Below are 16,847 nucleotides of genomic sequence, written 5' to 3'. Positions count from 1 at the left end.
GCACCTAGGTGGCTCGGTCAGTTAAGCGTCTGACTTCGGCTCAGGTCATGATCTCACAGTTCGCGATTTCAAGCCCCAAGTCCACTTCTGTGCTGACAGCTCAGAGCCTGGAGCCTACTTCAGATTCTGTGTCTCCCTCTCTCTCTGCTCCTCCCCCACTCACACTCTGTCACTCTCTCTCTCTCCCAAAAATAAATAAACATTAAGAAAAAAAAAAAGACCCTTTTTGGTTACAAGTTACAGAAAACCCAAGTCTGACTGGCTAAAGCAAAAGGGCACTTTTCCAGTGCACACAATCAAACCACAGAAAGAGAACTGGTAAGGCTAATCTTAAGAATCAGAGATGCAAACACTTCCAGACCTCTTTACCTCTTCTCCCTGTCTCATTAAATGTGGGCCTCATTCCCCCAGGCCAAGTAGCTCAGCCAGAAGGATCCCTGCTAGAAAGATACCTGCTGGGGGCAGCAGGAAGCTCTAGATTTATATTTTTTATGTTTCTAAACAGAAAGAGAAAAGGACTCTTCCCACATAGCTCAAGATAGAAACTCTGATTGGGGAGGAGGCAGTCACTCTGAGTCACATGCCCGTCTCTGAACCAGTCAGCACGCAGTTGGAGTGACGTAGTATGACTGGTCCAGGCTGGTGGAGGGTTGCTCACCAAGTGCAGAGGGGCACAGTATGTTGTAAACAGAAGAAAGGGGAAATAGATGCTGGGAACATAGTACAGAATCTACTGCACAATCTTGTTTTCTGAAAACAGAAGTAAGAATTTTAAAGCGAAAAGATATCTTAGAAGCCACACACACACACACACACACACACACACACACCGTCCCACCACCAATGCAGGATTCTCTTCTATAACATCTAAACTCCTTGTGAAGGATCCATCACTTGTGAAGCTGGGAAAGTACTCCTTCACCAGTCAACCCGTCCCATTTCTCAACAGTGGCGATTGTTTTAAAAATAAATGTGCTTCCTTATCATCACCCGTGGGCTGTGGTTCTAAGTTCATGTTCTTTCCTCTAGGTCAACAGTGAGTATGTCCACTCTTCTCACAGATATTTGAAAGCAGCACATATATCCCTTTCCAGCCCACTTTTCTCCAGGATCCAGATTCCTTGGAGTTTCAGCTGTAGTCATCATGAATGGCTTAATCTTATGGGAGTAGGAGGGGCATCTAGTCCCCCAGATCATTAACATTAAGGGTTGTTGAATCAGGACTTGGTGGGGAAAGACTGGGGATCAACAGAGGGAGGGAAGTGCCACAGCCCACCTGGCTTCCCCCACGGCATGGACACCACCCCAGCTACCTGCCTGGGCTCCCAGGGGCCGGCCAGCCAGCAGAGAGCATAAAAACACTTAAAGAGAATCCAGTTTTACCATTTAAGTTAAGAAAGAGAAAGAAACTCGATGAGACAAAAATAAATTCAGGAGAAAAAGTTAAAAGGAGGCTAAGAAGAAATAAAAAAGTACAGAGGGAAAGGTGCCATCAAAGTTGTTTGTTTTAGAGAGAGAGAGAGAGCTCCACTGGGAGAGAGAGGTAGGGGGTGGGGTGGAGGGAGGGGGACAGAGAAAGAGAGAAAGAGAGAGAGAGAGAGAGAGTGAGAGAGAGAGAGAGACGGAATCTTAAGCAGGCTCTATGTTCAGTGCAGAGCCCAACACAGGACTTGATCCCATGACCCTGGGATCATGACCTGAGCTGAAATCAAGAGTCACCAACTGAGCCCCCCAGGCCAGGTGCCTCTGTCATTAAAGTTTTAAAGAAAAAGCACATCCTCATTAACAAGGGGGTGTGTAAAGGAATGAAATAGTTACGACAGAACAAAACTGTTTTAAAAATAAGAATAATTAAGGACTATTCACATTATATAATAACAATCACTCAAATAAAATAAAAAGAGTTTTTAAACAACTTTAAATGTTATAAGGCTAAAAGATGAAGCTGAAGGGGACAGGATAGACTCAAGGGCCAGAAGCACCAGGCAGGGATGACTGGGGTGGGGGCGAGGTCTCCTGGGCTTCTGCTAAGTCTGGGGTTGTCTCCAGGCCACCCCTGAAAGCTGAGATGCCTTCTGTCCTGCCAGCCATGCCCTATGTCAGAGCCTCCAGGAACTACTGGGGAAAGGCATTCATTGGGGGCTCCCCTGGAACTGGAGAAGTGTATGCCCCACCAGCATCACTCAACCCCTGCCTTTCAGCCACTGCACTCGTGAGGTGGATTCTGGAGGCCTCACGCTAATGGATGATCTCATCAGAAACCCTCTTTATTTTTTTTTTTTAATTTTTTAATGTTTATTTATTTTTGAGAGAGAGAGCGAGAGGGAGGGAGAGAGAATGAGCAGGGTTAGGAGACACAGAATGTGAAGCAGGCTCCAGACTCTGAGCTGTCAGCACAAGCCTGATGTGGGGTTCGAACTCATGAACCACAAGATCATGACCTGAGCCAAAGTCGGATGCTTAACTGACTGAGTCACCTAGGTGCCCCCAGAAACCCTCTTTAAGGGTAATTTCACACATCTGCAAAATTTTAGATGTATATAAAATAGATATATAATTTATATCTTATATGTAACATTATATAACATTATAAATTATATCTAACATTATATCTTACATATAATATAAATTATTATTTACATAATTACCTATATTTTATAGATAGATAACCACCCCTTGGACCAGCAATCCCACATCTAGAATCTATCTCAAAGATATACTGGCCAAAAATTCAAAGCAATTGAATAAATCTCTTCATTGCATCAGTAGCTACGAAACCAGAAGACTGAAAAACACCCAAGTGTTCATCAGTACAGGCCTGCTGAAGAAACGATGGTCCACCCACAAGAACAGAACACCACACTGCTGTACTAAGGAAGGAGGAAGAGTTCTATCTGCAACGCTACAATGATCTGCAGAATACACTGAGTGAAATCAGAGGAATAGGATAGCTTTGGAGGTTTTCTTTTTAATTTTTTAAATTGTTTTTTAATATTTATTTATTCTTGAGAGAGAGAGAGAGAGAGAGAGAGAGAGAGCACAGCCAGGGGTGGGGGGAGGGGCAGAGAGAGAGGGAGACAGAATCTGAAGCAGGCTCCAGGCTCTGAGCTGTCAGCACAGAGTATGATGCCGGGCTCTATCTCACCAACCTTGAGATCATGACCTGAGCCAAAATCAAAAGTCAGACCGTTAACCGATTGAGCCACCCAGGCTGCCCCTGTATTTTTCTCTTTTTACAAAGTATGCATTTCCTAGTTCTAGCCACTGAAAAGAGCTTGAAAATATGACAACCATAGAGTAGCAATAATCAGCTCTGCAACACAGATTGTGGTCTCCTAAACAACAACACTTCCCTACAAACAGAAGCAGACTCTGGGGTGCCTGGGTGGCTCAGTCAGTTAAGCATCCAACTTTGGTTCAGGTCACGACCTTGTGGTTTGTGAGTTCAAGCCTCACATCAGGCTCTGTGCTGACAGCTCGGAGCCTGGATCCTGCTTCAGATTCTGTGTCTCTCTCTCTCTGACCCATCCCCCGCTCATGCTTTGTGTGTGTGTGTTTCTTGCTCTCAAAAATAAATAAATATGTTTTTTATTAAAAAAAAAAAAAAGCAGACTCCTAGGAGAAATGGTCGATACCAGGATTAAAGAAAAAAATACAAAGTGCATTTTGGAGTATCTTGTCATGCCAGGAACAAGAAGACTATCAAAGATCTAAAGTTATGTCGAAAAGACTCAGGAGCCAACTGGATGGCACTTTCTCTGTCCAAACATGAGACAGATCAAGCATCAACAGCAATAGCAAGGCCAATGAATCATGAGAACATAACAGTCCTAAATACTGATGTAGCCAATAAAAGAGGTACAAACTACACGAAGCAGGAAAAGGTAGAACTAAAAGGAGAAATACAAAAATCTAGGATTGTAGTTGCTTATTTTCATACCTTCTCTCAAAGATAGATAGAACAAGTAGACAGAAAATCAAAGATATAGAAGCCGTGAACAACACTTGAAACTAACTTGCTGTCATTGACATTGATAGAACACTCTTCCCTACAACAGCATGATACACATTCTCTTCACATACATCAGAATCAACTGAAAAGCAGGAAAACAATAGAGAAAATCGATAAAACTGAAAACTGGATATTTGAAAAAGATAAAGTGAAAAACCTCTCATCAGACTGATCAAGAAAAAAAAAAGAAAGAAAAGAAAAAAGACACAAATTACCAGTATCAGACATTTGCAGGGACATCACTATAAATCCTAAAGGCAAGAAGGGAATACTATGAATAACTTTATGCCAATAAATTCCACAAATTTAATTAAATAGACAAATTTCTTGAAAAACACAAAATACCAAAGCTCATTCAATGGTAGGTAACCTGAATAGTCCCATATCTATTAAATAAATTGAATGTATAGGTTAAAAAAAAAAACCTTCTCACAAAATTGCAGACCCACATTCCCTCGCTAGTGAATTCTGCAAAATATTTAACAAAGAAATAATACAAGACTTATACCTCAAAAGCTACAAAGCATTGCTGAAAGAAATTAAAGGCCTAAATAAGTAGAGAGATGTACCTTGTTTATGGAATCCAAAGACTCAATATTGTTAAGTAGGCAATTCTCCTAAATTGATCAATACATTCAATGGAATTGTTGTAGAAGTTCCAGGATGTTTTCATAGAAAATGGCAAGCTGATCCTAAAGTTTATATGGAAAGGTAAAGGACCTAGAATGGCCTCAACAGTTTTGAAAAAGAACAAAATTCTTTTAGATTACCTGGTTTCCAAACCTATAGTAATCAATACGGTGTGGCATTGGCATAAAACCACACTGACATATAGGTCAATAGAATAGAAGGATAGTCCAGCAAAAGACCAACACATTTTTATGGTCAATTTATTTTTGACAAGATGTCAAAGCAATTAAATTAGAAAAGGATATGCTTTTCAATAAATGGTGCCAGAATATCCATACACAAAAAATTAGACCTCTACTTACATCACCCGCAAAAATTAACTCCTAAATGTAAGAGCTAAAACATAGAATAAAATCTTGGTGACTTCGAGTTAGACCAAGATTTCTTAGATATGACATCAAACATACCATCCATAATAGAAAAAAAGGTGATAGTTTGAATTTCATCAAAATTTTTAAAGTTTTCTCTTGAAGAGACTCCATTAAAAAATGAAAACTCAGAGCAACGTGGCTGGTTCAGTTGGTACAGCATGTGACTCTTGATCTCAGGGTGATGAGTTCAAGCCCCATGTTGAGCAAGGAGCCTACTTCCAAAAAAAAAAAAAAAGGAGAAAAAGAAGAGAAGAAGAAAAACCCAACCACAAGCTGGGAGAAATTATTTTCCAACAAAGGAATTATATCTGCAATATACAAAAACTCTTTACAACTCAATAATGAAAACACACACACGCACACAAAGGACAAAAGATTTGAATAGACAATTCACCAGAGAAGATATACGAATGTCTAATCAGCATTCAAATGCTACTCAACATTATTACTGTAGTTTGTTGTATGTGAACTACTACTCAAAAAAAAAAAAACCTGTAAAATAAAAAACTACCTTTGGCAGTTGCTAGGGCATCAACTCATTATTCTTGAAGATTAGTAGAAAAATGAAAAGAACTGGGAGGAGTCAAGATTGCGGAACAGCATGGAAGCTTTCTGTGTGTCTCGCATCCATGAAATACAGCCAGACCAACACTAAACCATCCTACACACCTAGAAAACCGATCGAAAGATTAACACAACAATCTGCACAAACTGAACCACAGAATTCAGCAGGTATGCGACACAAAGAGCTGAACTTGGGAAGCAAGAAGCCCTGAAAGGTAGGGAACCCCTTTTGCAGGTAGAGAGAGGACGGAGATGGGGGGGAGCATATGGGGAAAGCACCCCTCCCCAAAAGCAGCTGGAGAGAAAGTGGAAAATTGGAAACAGCCGCAGGGACTAAACTAAAAAGGGAGAAAGGAGAAAGGAGAGGGTTTAAATTCCATTAAGACTAACCAAGTGGAGCGCAAAGGCTGCAACTCCGCAGCTCAATACCTGGCAGTGCTCTGGTGGGAAAGGTGAATCCCCAGGAAGAGAGTGGGGTCCGGGAGGATCTCAGGCCACACGGGGAAAAGTGGTTCCACTGCTGGAGGGACATTTGGTAGACTGTTGAAGCCACCTGGTCCCAGCAGACCCCAGAAGGCAGCCACATTTGCTGGTGCTGGGGCAAGGTTGTTGAGGGTGAAGCCTGGTGTCAGATGTGTGTTGCAATTTTCCATGGTCCCTGAAACGCTGAAGCTACAATGTCTCGCGATTTTTTTGGAGAGTGGGCTGGCACCTGGCCTCAGTCTCGGGTCACCAGCAACAGCAGGGTCCAGCGGTTGTTCCTGGGTGCAGCTGACATTCGGCCATTGCTCATTCAGCCATTGCTAGGTGAGACCCTCCCGTAGAGCAGCGGAGCGGGTCAAAGCCGTAGTCCTTCGGAAGTAAGGGGCCGGGGAAAACAGATGCATCTGAGACAAAACTTGGTAGAGAGGTACTGCCTGGGGCCTGGTCGCGGGGAGTGGACGAGAGCTGAAGACGGAGGACCGATGCATGACTGCTGATTCAGGAGAACGGACTGGGTGGCTGGGCGGTGCCATTTTTCACCGCTCCCGAGCATGTGCATGCGCCCTATGCGCCCTATGAGCACCGCAACGATCCACCCCAGTAGGCTAGCAGCGCCATCTAGGGGAGAGCGGAGCTGTTACACCAAGCCCTGCCCAACTGGGCCAACTTCACTCTTCAAGAACACAAACCTCAGCACCGGCTTAATTTATGGACTAAAGAGCTACATGGATCAACCTCTAGGGGAAAACAAAGCAATTTCAGTCTTACTTAAATCTGTTAGCAGGTTCATCTATTCATTTTTTTTCCTCTTTTTCCTTTTTTTCTTTTACAGTTCTTTTCTTTTTCTTGAATACAGAAAGAGAAAAAAACTCATTTTTATTTTCAATTTTTATTAAAAATATCTGTCTTTAATCTTTATTACTATATTTTTTACTTTTGTGTAAATTTTTTTAAATTCTACTTTACTTCCATCATTTTATTTTAGTCTACTTCAGTGTACTCACTTTTTCAAATTTTCAAACAATTTCCTTTTTTCTTTTTTTTTCTCTTTTTCATTTCTTTTCTTTTTCTTGAATGCAGAAAGAGAAAAACTTCAGTTTTACTTTCAATTTCTTTTAAAAATATTTTTATCTAAGTTTTATTACTATATTTTTTGCTTTTATGTAAATTTTTTCAAATTCTATCTTACTCCCATCATTTTATTTCAGTCTACTACAGTGTATTCACTTTTTCAAATTTTCAAACGATTTCTTTTTTTGTCTTTTCTTTTTTCTTTTTTTATCTTTTTTCTCTTTTTCATTTCTTTTTTCTTAAATACAGAAAATGAAAAAATTCATATTTCTTTTTAATTTTTATTAAAAATATTTTTCCATAATTTTTTTCTACTATATTCTCTACTCTTGTGTATTTTAGTCTACTTTAGTGTATTCATTTTTTCAAATTCTCAAACAATTTCCTTTTTTTTCTCTCCCCCCCTTTTTTTTGTTTGTTTGTTTCTCTAATCTGTCAAACCACTTTCTACACCCAGACCAAAACACACCTAGGATCTAGCATCATCTATTCAATTTTTGTGTGTGTATGTTTTTAATTTTTAATTTTAATATTTTTTAATTTTAATTTTTTTAATTTCAATTTTTCTACCTCATTAATTCCTTTTCTCCCTTCAAAATGACAAAACGAAGGAATTCACCCCAAAAGAAAGAGCACGAGAAAACGACAGCCAGGGATTTAACCAACACAGACACAAGCAAGATGTCTGAACCAGAATTTAGAATCACGATAGTAAGAATACTAGCTGGAGTCGAAAATAGATTAGAATCCCCTTCTGCAGATATAAAAGAAGTAAAAAATAGCCAGAATTAAAAATGCTATAACTGAGCTGCAATCACGGATGGATGCAGTGGCAGCAAGGATGGATGAGGCAGAACAGAGAATCAGTGCTATAGAAGACAAACTTATAGAGAATAACGAAGCAGAAAAAAAGAGGGAGATTAAGGCAAAAGAGGACAATTTAAGAATTAGAGAAATCAGTGATTCATTAAAAAGGAACAACATCAGAAGCACAGGGATCCCAGAGGAGGAAGAGAGAGAAATAGGGGTAGAAGGGTTATGTGAGCAAATCATAGTGGAAAACTTTCCTAACTGGGGAAAGACACAGACATCAAAATCCAGGAAGCACAGAGGACTCCCATTAGATTCAACAAAAACCGACCATCAACAAGGCATATCATAGTCAAATTCACAAAATACTCAGGCAAGGAGAGAATCATGAAAGCAGCAAGGGAAAAAAAGTCCCTAACCTACAAGGGAAGACAGATCAGGTTTGCAGCAGACCTATCCACAGAAACTTGGCAGGCCAGAAAGGAGTGGCGGGATATATTCAGTGTGCTGAATCAGAAAAATATGCAGCCAAGAATTCTTTATCCAGCAAGGCTGTCATTCAAAATAGAAGGAGAGATAAAAAAAGTTTCCCAGACAAACAAAAATTAAAGGAGTTTGTGACCACTAAACCAGCCCCGCAAGAAACTTTAAGGGGGACTCTCTGAGGGGAGAAAAGATGAAAATATATATATATATATATATATATATATATATATGTATGTATATATATATATATATATATATATATATATATATATAAATAAATACCAAAAGCAACAAAAGATTAGAAAGGACCAGAGAACACCACCAGAAACTCCAACTCTACAAGCATCATAATGGCAATAAATTCATATCTTTCAGTACTCACTCTAAACGTCAATGGACTCAATGCTCCAATCAAAAGACATAGGGTAACAGAATGGATAAGAAAACAAGACCCACCTATATGCTGTCTACAAGAGACACACTTTAGACCTAAAGACACCTACAGATTGAAAATAAGGGGATGGAGAACCATCTATCATGCTAATGGTCAACAAAAGAAAGCCGGAGTAGCCTTACTTATATCAGACAATCTAGACTTTAAAATAAAGACTGTATCAAGAGATGCAGAAGGGCATTATATCATAATCAAGGGGTCTACAGACCAAGAAGACCTAACAATTGTAAACATTTATGCACCAAATGTGGAAACACCCAAATATATAAATCAATTAATCACAAACATAAAGAAACTCATCGATAGTAATACCATAATAGTAGGAGACTTCAACACCCCACTCACAGCAATGGACAGATCATCTGATCAAAAAATAAACAAGGAAACAATGGCTTTGAATGACACATTGGACCAGATGGACTTAACATATATTCAGAATATTTCATCCTAAAGCAGCAGAATATACATTCTTCTCCAGTGCACATGGAACGTTCTCCAGAATAGACCATATACTGGGACAGAAATCAGCGCTAAGTAAGTACAAAAATATCGAGATCATACCGTGCATATTTTCAGACCACAATGCTATGAAACTCGAAATCAACCACAAGAAAAAATTTGGAAAGGTAACAAATACTTGGAGACTGAAGAACATCCTACTAAAGAATGAATGGGCTAACCAAGCAGTTAAAGAAGAAATTAAAAAGTATATGGAAGTCAATGAAAATGATAGCACCACAACCCAAAACCTCTGGGATGCAGCTAAGGCAGTCATACGAGGAAAGTATATAGCAATCCAGGCCTTCCTAAAGAAGGAAGAAAGATCTCAGATACACAACGTAACCTTATGCCTTAAGGAGCTGGAAAAAGAACAGCAAATAAACCCAAAACCAGCAGAAGACAGGAAATAATAAAGATTAGAGCAGAAATTAATGCTATCGAAACCAAAAAAACAGTAGAACAGATCAATGAAACCAGAAGCTGGTTCTTTGAAAGAATTAACAAAATTGATAAACCACTAGCCAGTTTCATCAAGAAGAAAAAGGAAAGGACCCAAATAAGTAAAATCAAGAATGAAAGAGGAGAAATCACAACCAACACAACAGAAATAAAAACAATAATAAGAAAATATTATGAGCAATTATATGCCAATAAAATGGGCAATCTGGAAGAAATGACAAATCCCTAGAAACATACACACTACCAAAACTGAAACAGCAAGAAATAGAAAATTTGAACAGACCCATAACCAGTAAGGAAATTGAATTAGTAATTAAAAATCTGCCAAAAAAAACAAGAGTCCAGGGCCAGATGGCTTTCCAGGGGAATTCTACCAAACATTTAAGGAAGAGTTAACACCTATTCTCTTGAAACTGTTCCAAAAAATAGCAATGGAAGGAAAACTTCCAAACTCTTTCTATGAAGCCAGCATTACCCTGATTCCAAAACCATACAGACACCCCACTAAAAAGGAGAACTATAGACCAATTTCCCTGATGAACATGGATGCAAAAGTCCTCAACAAGATATTAGCCAACCAGATCCAATACATTAAAAAAATTATTCACCACGACCAAGTGGGATTTATACCTGGGATGCAGGGCTGGCTCAATATCCACAAAACAATTAATGTGATTCATCACATTAATAAAAGAAAGGACAAGAACCATATGATCCTCTCAATAGATGCAGAGAAAGCATTTGACAAAAGACAGTGTCCTTTCTTGATAAAAACCCTCAAGAAAGTAGGGATAGAAGGAGCATACCTCGAGATGATAAAAGCCATATACGAGCAACCCAACACTAATATCATCCTCAATGGAAAAAAACTGAGAGCTTTCCCCCTAAGGTCAGGAACAAGACAAGGATGTCCACTCTTGCCACTGTTATTCAATATAGTATTGGAAGTCTTAGCCTCTGCAATCAGACAACACAAAGAAATAAGAGACATCCAAATTGGCCAGGAGAAGGTCAACCTTTCACTCTTCACAGATAACATGATACTCTACATGGAAAACCCAAAAGATTCCACCAAAAAACTGCTAGAACTGATTCATGAATTCAGCAAAGTAGCAGGATATAAAATCAATGCATAGAAATCAGTTGCATTCCTATACACCAACAATGAAGCGACAGAAAGAGAAATCAAGGAATCGATCCCATTTACAGTTGCACCAAAAACCATAAAATACCTAGGAATAAATCTAACCAAAGAGGTGAAAAATCTATACACTGAAAACTATAGAAAGCTGATGAAAGAAATTGAAGACACAAAGAATTGGAAAAAGATTCCATGCTCCTGGATAGGAAGAACAAATATTGTTAAAATGTCAATACTACCCAAAGCAATCTACATATTCAACGTGACCCCTATCAAAGTAACACCAGCGTTCTTCACAGAACTAGAACAAATAATCTTAAAATTTGTATGGAACCAGAAAAGACCCCAAATAGCCAAAGTAATCTTGAAAAAGAAAACCAAAGCAGGAGGCATCACAATCCCAGACTTCAAGCTATACTGCAAAGCTGTAATCATCAACACAGTATGGTACTGGCACAAGAACAGACACTCAGATCAATGGAATAGAATAGAGAACCCAGAAATGGACCTACAAACATATGGCCAAATAATCTTTGACAAAGCAGGAAAGAATATCCAATGGAAAAAAGTCTCTTCAGCAAGTGGTGCTGGGGAAACGGGACAGCGACATGCAGAAGAATGAACCTGGACCACTTTCTTATACCATACACAAAAATAAACTCCAAGTGGATGAAAGACCTCAATGTAAGACAGGAAGCCATCAAAATCCTCGAGGAGAAAGCAGGCAAGAACCTCTTTGATCTTGGCCACAGCAATTTCTTACTCAACATGTCTCTGGAGGCAAGGGAAACAAAAGCAAAAATGAACTATTGGGACCTCATCAAAATAAAAAGCTTCTGCACAGCAAAGGAAACAATCAGCAAAACTAAAAGGCAACTGACAGAATGGGAGAAGATATTTGCAAACATCTCAGATAAAGGGTTAGTATCCAAAATCTATAAAGAACTTATCAAACTCAACACCCAAAAACAAATAATCCAGTGAAAAAATGGGCAAAAGACATGAATAGACACCTCTCCAAAGAAGACATCCAGATGGCCGACCAACACATGAAAAAATGCTCAACATCACTCATCATCAGGGAAATACAAATCAAAACCACAATGAGATACCACCTCACACCTGTCAGAATGGCTAACATTAACAACTCAGGCAACAACAGATGTTGGCGAGGATGCAGAGAAAGAGGATCTCTTTTGCATTTTGGTGGCAATGCAAGCTGGTGCAGCCACTCTGGAAAACAGGATGGAGGTTTCTCAAAAAACTAAAAATAGAACTACCCTACGACCCAGCAATTGCACTAACAGGCATTTATCCAAGAGATACAGGTGTGCTGTTTCAAAGGGACACATGCACCCCCATGTTTATAGCAGCACTATCAACAATAGCCAAAGTACGGAAAGAGCCCAAATGTCCATCGATGGATGAATGGATAAAGGAGATGTGGTATATATATACAATGGAGTATTACTCGGCAATCAAAAAGAATGAAATCTTGCCCTTTGCAACTATGTGGATGGAACTGGAGGGTATTATGCTAAGTGAAATTAGTCAGATAAAGACAAAAATCTAATGACGATTTTAAGAGACAAAACAGATGAACATAAGGGAAGGGAAACAAAAATAATATAAAAATAGGGAGGGGGACAAAACAAAAGACACTCATAAATATGGAGAACAAACTGAGGGTTGCTGGAGGGATTGTGGGAGGGGGGATGGGCTAAATGGGTAAGGGGCATAAGGAATCTACTAAAATCGTTGCTTCACTATATACTAATTAACTTGGATGTAAATTTTAAAAAATAAAATATAAAGTTAAACTATAAAAAAAAAAAGAAAAGAAAAAGAACCAAACAATATTATCCAGGCTTTTCTAAAGTGAATTGTGCTTCAGGAAACCCTAATAGTCAACAGGAAAAAAGGGGAGGGGTTTAGAATCACAGTCACAAATACAGAAGGAATAATAGAATTAGAACATCACTAGTATGTAATCCTTAATAAAATAATAAATCTAGACAAAGAGCATCCATGGCTGCTGAAACCATTATGTTAGAGGCTGATGTAGAATTTAATAATGGATGAATTAGGGTGACTACATCTGAAGTCATCAATAAAATTAACATCATGAAATGTGGAATATTATGTACTTTCTCTTGTGATGCAATAGTACATAGTACCACCTATAACATATTTTTGCAAAAAAACTGTATCTGAATATTATCAAGCTTCTAGAGCTAATTATCAGGAGGGATCAAAGGACTTGTTGAAGGATGCCTTGAGGTTGCAATTAGCCAAAATCTGTGGGAAATTCTATCGATCAACAAATAAATATCATAAATGTGAGTAGGGAGAGAGAGAATTGGTATAAATTAAGAGAAATTTAAGAGATACGTTAGTCAAATGCAAAGTGGTGGACTTTGTTTGGATCTTGAGTCAAGCAAATCAATTGCAAAAATACCAGAGATATGTGTGGAAATTTGAACAATGACTATGTATTAGGTAATGCAGGAGATTTATTATTATTAATCTTATAAGGTATAACAATGATACTGTGGTTATCCTTTTTTTTTAAAGAGTAGTTAGCTGTTGGGTATTCGTACTGAAGTGTTCACAAGTTAAATTAAGCCATATCTGGGATTTCCTTTAAAATATTCCAGTGACCACAGTACAGGGGTAGAGGAATGCTATGGAAATGCATAGAGTAAACAGTGCTGACAAGCCTTAGAAGTAATATGGGTGGATACATGGGGTGGGAGGGTAAATACAGTATCTCCCCTACTTTATTATCTTCCATAATAAAGAACTGGGGTTGTGTTCTGTTGAATTTTACATGGGCTGTATCCATACAGATCCCAGCCCTGGGGCCAGTTCTGACTTACTGAGAGTTCAGCAGGAGGATTCCCTCCCTGATCCACACAGAGACCACAGGTTCAGTGTCTGCAGGGTGCACAGGAGAGAAAGGAGCCAGGGGTTAAGAAAACAGTAAAGCAAGCAGGTGAAAGCAGGCACCCACCTGTGTGCTAAGGATTCACGGAGAGTGGGGGGACCCTGGCGAACAGAAGACCACATGTCCAATCCAAAGGGGGCAGCCAATGTTGCCATGTGGGAACAGGGGCACCAGATGGCCAACTTTCCTGATTTTTCATTAGAAAACTGAAATCTGAGCATTTCAGTAAAATCTCCCAACATGAAGGCAAACAATTAAAAATTGTTTCAATGCTTGGCCACTCAGTGCTAGAAAGCTGAACAAATTCTGTCAGGAGGCTAGATTTGTTCCACGGACTGCTGTTTTGTGATCTCTGACACCACACCATGTAATGCATTATACAGTGCTGTGATGCATTAATAATTGTTGACATCTTTAGCAGTTGGGTCACATGCTGGGACAACTGGGGTCGCATACATCTGAAATACCCAGACCTTTTACATGCAAACAGCTGTCAAGCCAGACATCCAGAGTTCAGCCATACTGAACTCTGAACTGAACATAGGCATACAATTATCTCTGTCAAATTGCATATTGTCATTTGTCAGAAACATTTGTCTCTGGATTGTCTCTACTTGTCCTCCAAATTCTATGGAATTTTTACTCCCTTCCAGCTTTGTGTTGCTCACAATAAGCCTATCTTCATCCAAAGTAACTACAAAGTCAATGTCAGCCAGGGATGTGTCGGGCTCTTCTGCTCGAGATCACCTATAACTTCACCTACCTTCCAAGTTTGTCCATCTCGTATTTACACATCTTCCTCCTTAAAGCCACCCTACGTCAGACACAGGCCTAATCCACCAATCTTGCGGCGTTAATCGTGTCACCTCCTCCCATCTGTATGGTACTATATGGTTTTTAAGGCATTTTCCCAAAATATCCTGACTTGATCTTTGTCACCTAGCACAGGCTTTAAAAATCCAATCAATGTCACATTAAGATGTTGCATTACAAATCTGCCAGTAGTCTATTTGTTTGTTTATAACCCACTACTAATTTCCTAGCAGGGGATTTCTAGACTAAATAGAGAAAAGGCAACTAATTTCACTTCCTTCCTTCCCACCTCACCATTTAACCAGAAAAAGAGCTCCCCAAAGCACCACCATTACCACAATAGCTAACAGAGACAGAAACAATATTTAAGAGAAAGTTCTAACCTTGAGAGGTGACATTAAGTAGAATGGGTTGCTTGTGAAGAAAAGACATTTTGATGCCAGAAGTTTTCAACTAGGAGCTGGGGTTCTGTAGAAGGGATTCCAACATGGATGGGAAGTTGTGCAGAATGATCTTACATTCAGTTATTTCTGTCCATGTGAGGAACCTGTTCCATGCTCAGCTTTCAGAAGTATCTGACCAGTTCTTGCAGTGAGTAACCTGTGACATCAGAAACACACTTGGCAAGTCTGATCATTTTTATGCTTTGCGTATTTTACAACCAATTCCCTTTTTAAAAAAAGAGTTTTCAGCAAGTTTTCTTTTAAAAATGCCAACCTTTCCACTGTCGTTCAAAAACAAAGAGAATCCATACAACAGAATATTATTCAGCTATAAAAAGAAATTAAGTAGTGATACAGGGTAGAACATGGATGAATCTTGAAAACATTACGCTAACTGAAAGAAACCAGTCACAAAAGACTTCATGTTCTATGATTCCATTCATATGAAGGTTCGCAATAGGAAAATGTATACAGATAGAAGGTAGATTAAGTGGTTGCTTAGGGCTGAAGTGAGGAGCCAGTGGTGATAGGTAAAGGATGTGGGGTATCTTACTGAGGTGCTGAAAATGTTCTAAAATTGACCATAGTGATGGTTGCACAATTCGGTGAATACACCAAAATCCATTGAAACGTACACTTTAAAACGGTATATGAATTACTTCTTAAAACTGTTTTCTTTTAAACTTAAACAAACTTTCTTCTTATAATTATTAATGGACAGATACTTGTCTCCAGGCCTGGGCTAGATTTCTCACCATCTGCCAAGGATGAACCTGTAAGCAGAAGGCTCTCGGTGGGTGAGACCCTGGCCTCAGGTTAGATGAGGAGGGCAGACATTCTCGCATTTCAGTGGGCATGAGGCTCTCCATCCTCAATCTGTAGCAGAGGAGATGGACAAGAACTCCACCATCCACCCACTTTCTCTGAGCCTTCTAGGTCTTGCCTCTCAACGCTCCAGGTAGTATTTCCGTCCCAGGATTTAACTATATCCTGTCCATAAAAAACAGCAGAAACCACTCTTTCGGAAGAACGCGTTTGGGACGACTCTCAAGTCGACTAAACTTGTTCTCTGCTCGGCCCACACCTCCTGGGGATGTGGGGCACCCACCCACCCCTTGGCAAAGCAGTCCCCACGCTTCAGAGGAGTGCTGCCTACAAAAACAAAAAACAGAGATTTCCTGCCCCCTCCCCCCACCCCTCAGGAGGACTTCTGAACCTGGCATTTGTGGCATGCATGAAAGGACACCCACCACTCGGACATCTCTAGAAGACGTCTGCTCTGCGGTCCGCCAGCAAATTGCACCACTGCAGACTGGCACCGGAGACAGGAGGCACAAAATGGGGAGAGGGAAACGCCCAGTGCACATATCCCAAACTCTGCACGTCCGCCCAGGGAGGCCTGTGCCTGGAGAGGGGAAAAGGGCCCCCAGTCTCGGAGTGTCTGCAGCTAGGAGAGAAGGGAGGGACTGCTCCACTTCCGCCCTGCTCTTGAGCCCTGGACCCAACTCCCGGGAGCGGTCGCCCTGCTAGCGACCCGCGACCCAAGGCGCGCGGAGCCACGCCCCACTCTGCCCCAGGCGAGGGGCAGCAGACGGGAAGCCG

The 16,847-nt window shown here is 40.0% G+C and overlaps 1 long non-coding RNA gene across 1 annotated transcript in view; it reads right to left on the bottom strand.

Moving 5' to 3' along the window:
• Nucleotides 1–16,627, bottom strand: part of LOC122496774 — a 30,804-nt gene extending 14,177 nt beyond the window's left edge. Inside the window, exons 1-2 of the long non-coding RNA XR_006300936.1 lie at nt 16,496–16,627; nt 15,186–15,402 (exon numbers count right to left, since the gene is read on the bottom strand). This is a non-coding gene — a long non-coding RNA (uncharacterized LOC122496774). The remainder of the gene's footprint in view (nt 1–15,185; nt 15,403–16,495) is intronic.
• Between the last annotated feature and the right edge of the window lie 220 nt (nt 16,628–16,847).

This window comes from Prionailurus bengalensis, chromosome A3, assembly GCF_016509475.1.
Source record: "Prionailurus bengalensis isolate Pbe53 chromosome A3, Fcat_Pben_1.1_paternal_pri, whole genome shotgun sequence".
In the NCBI taxonomy this organism is placed as follows: Eukaryota; Metazoa; Chordata; class Mammalia; order Carnivora; family Felidae; genus Prionailurus; species Prionailurus bengalensis.
Note: the sequence above shows the minus strand (reverse complement) of the source record. Positions and strands in the feature narration are given on the sequence as shown.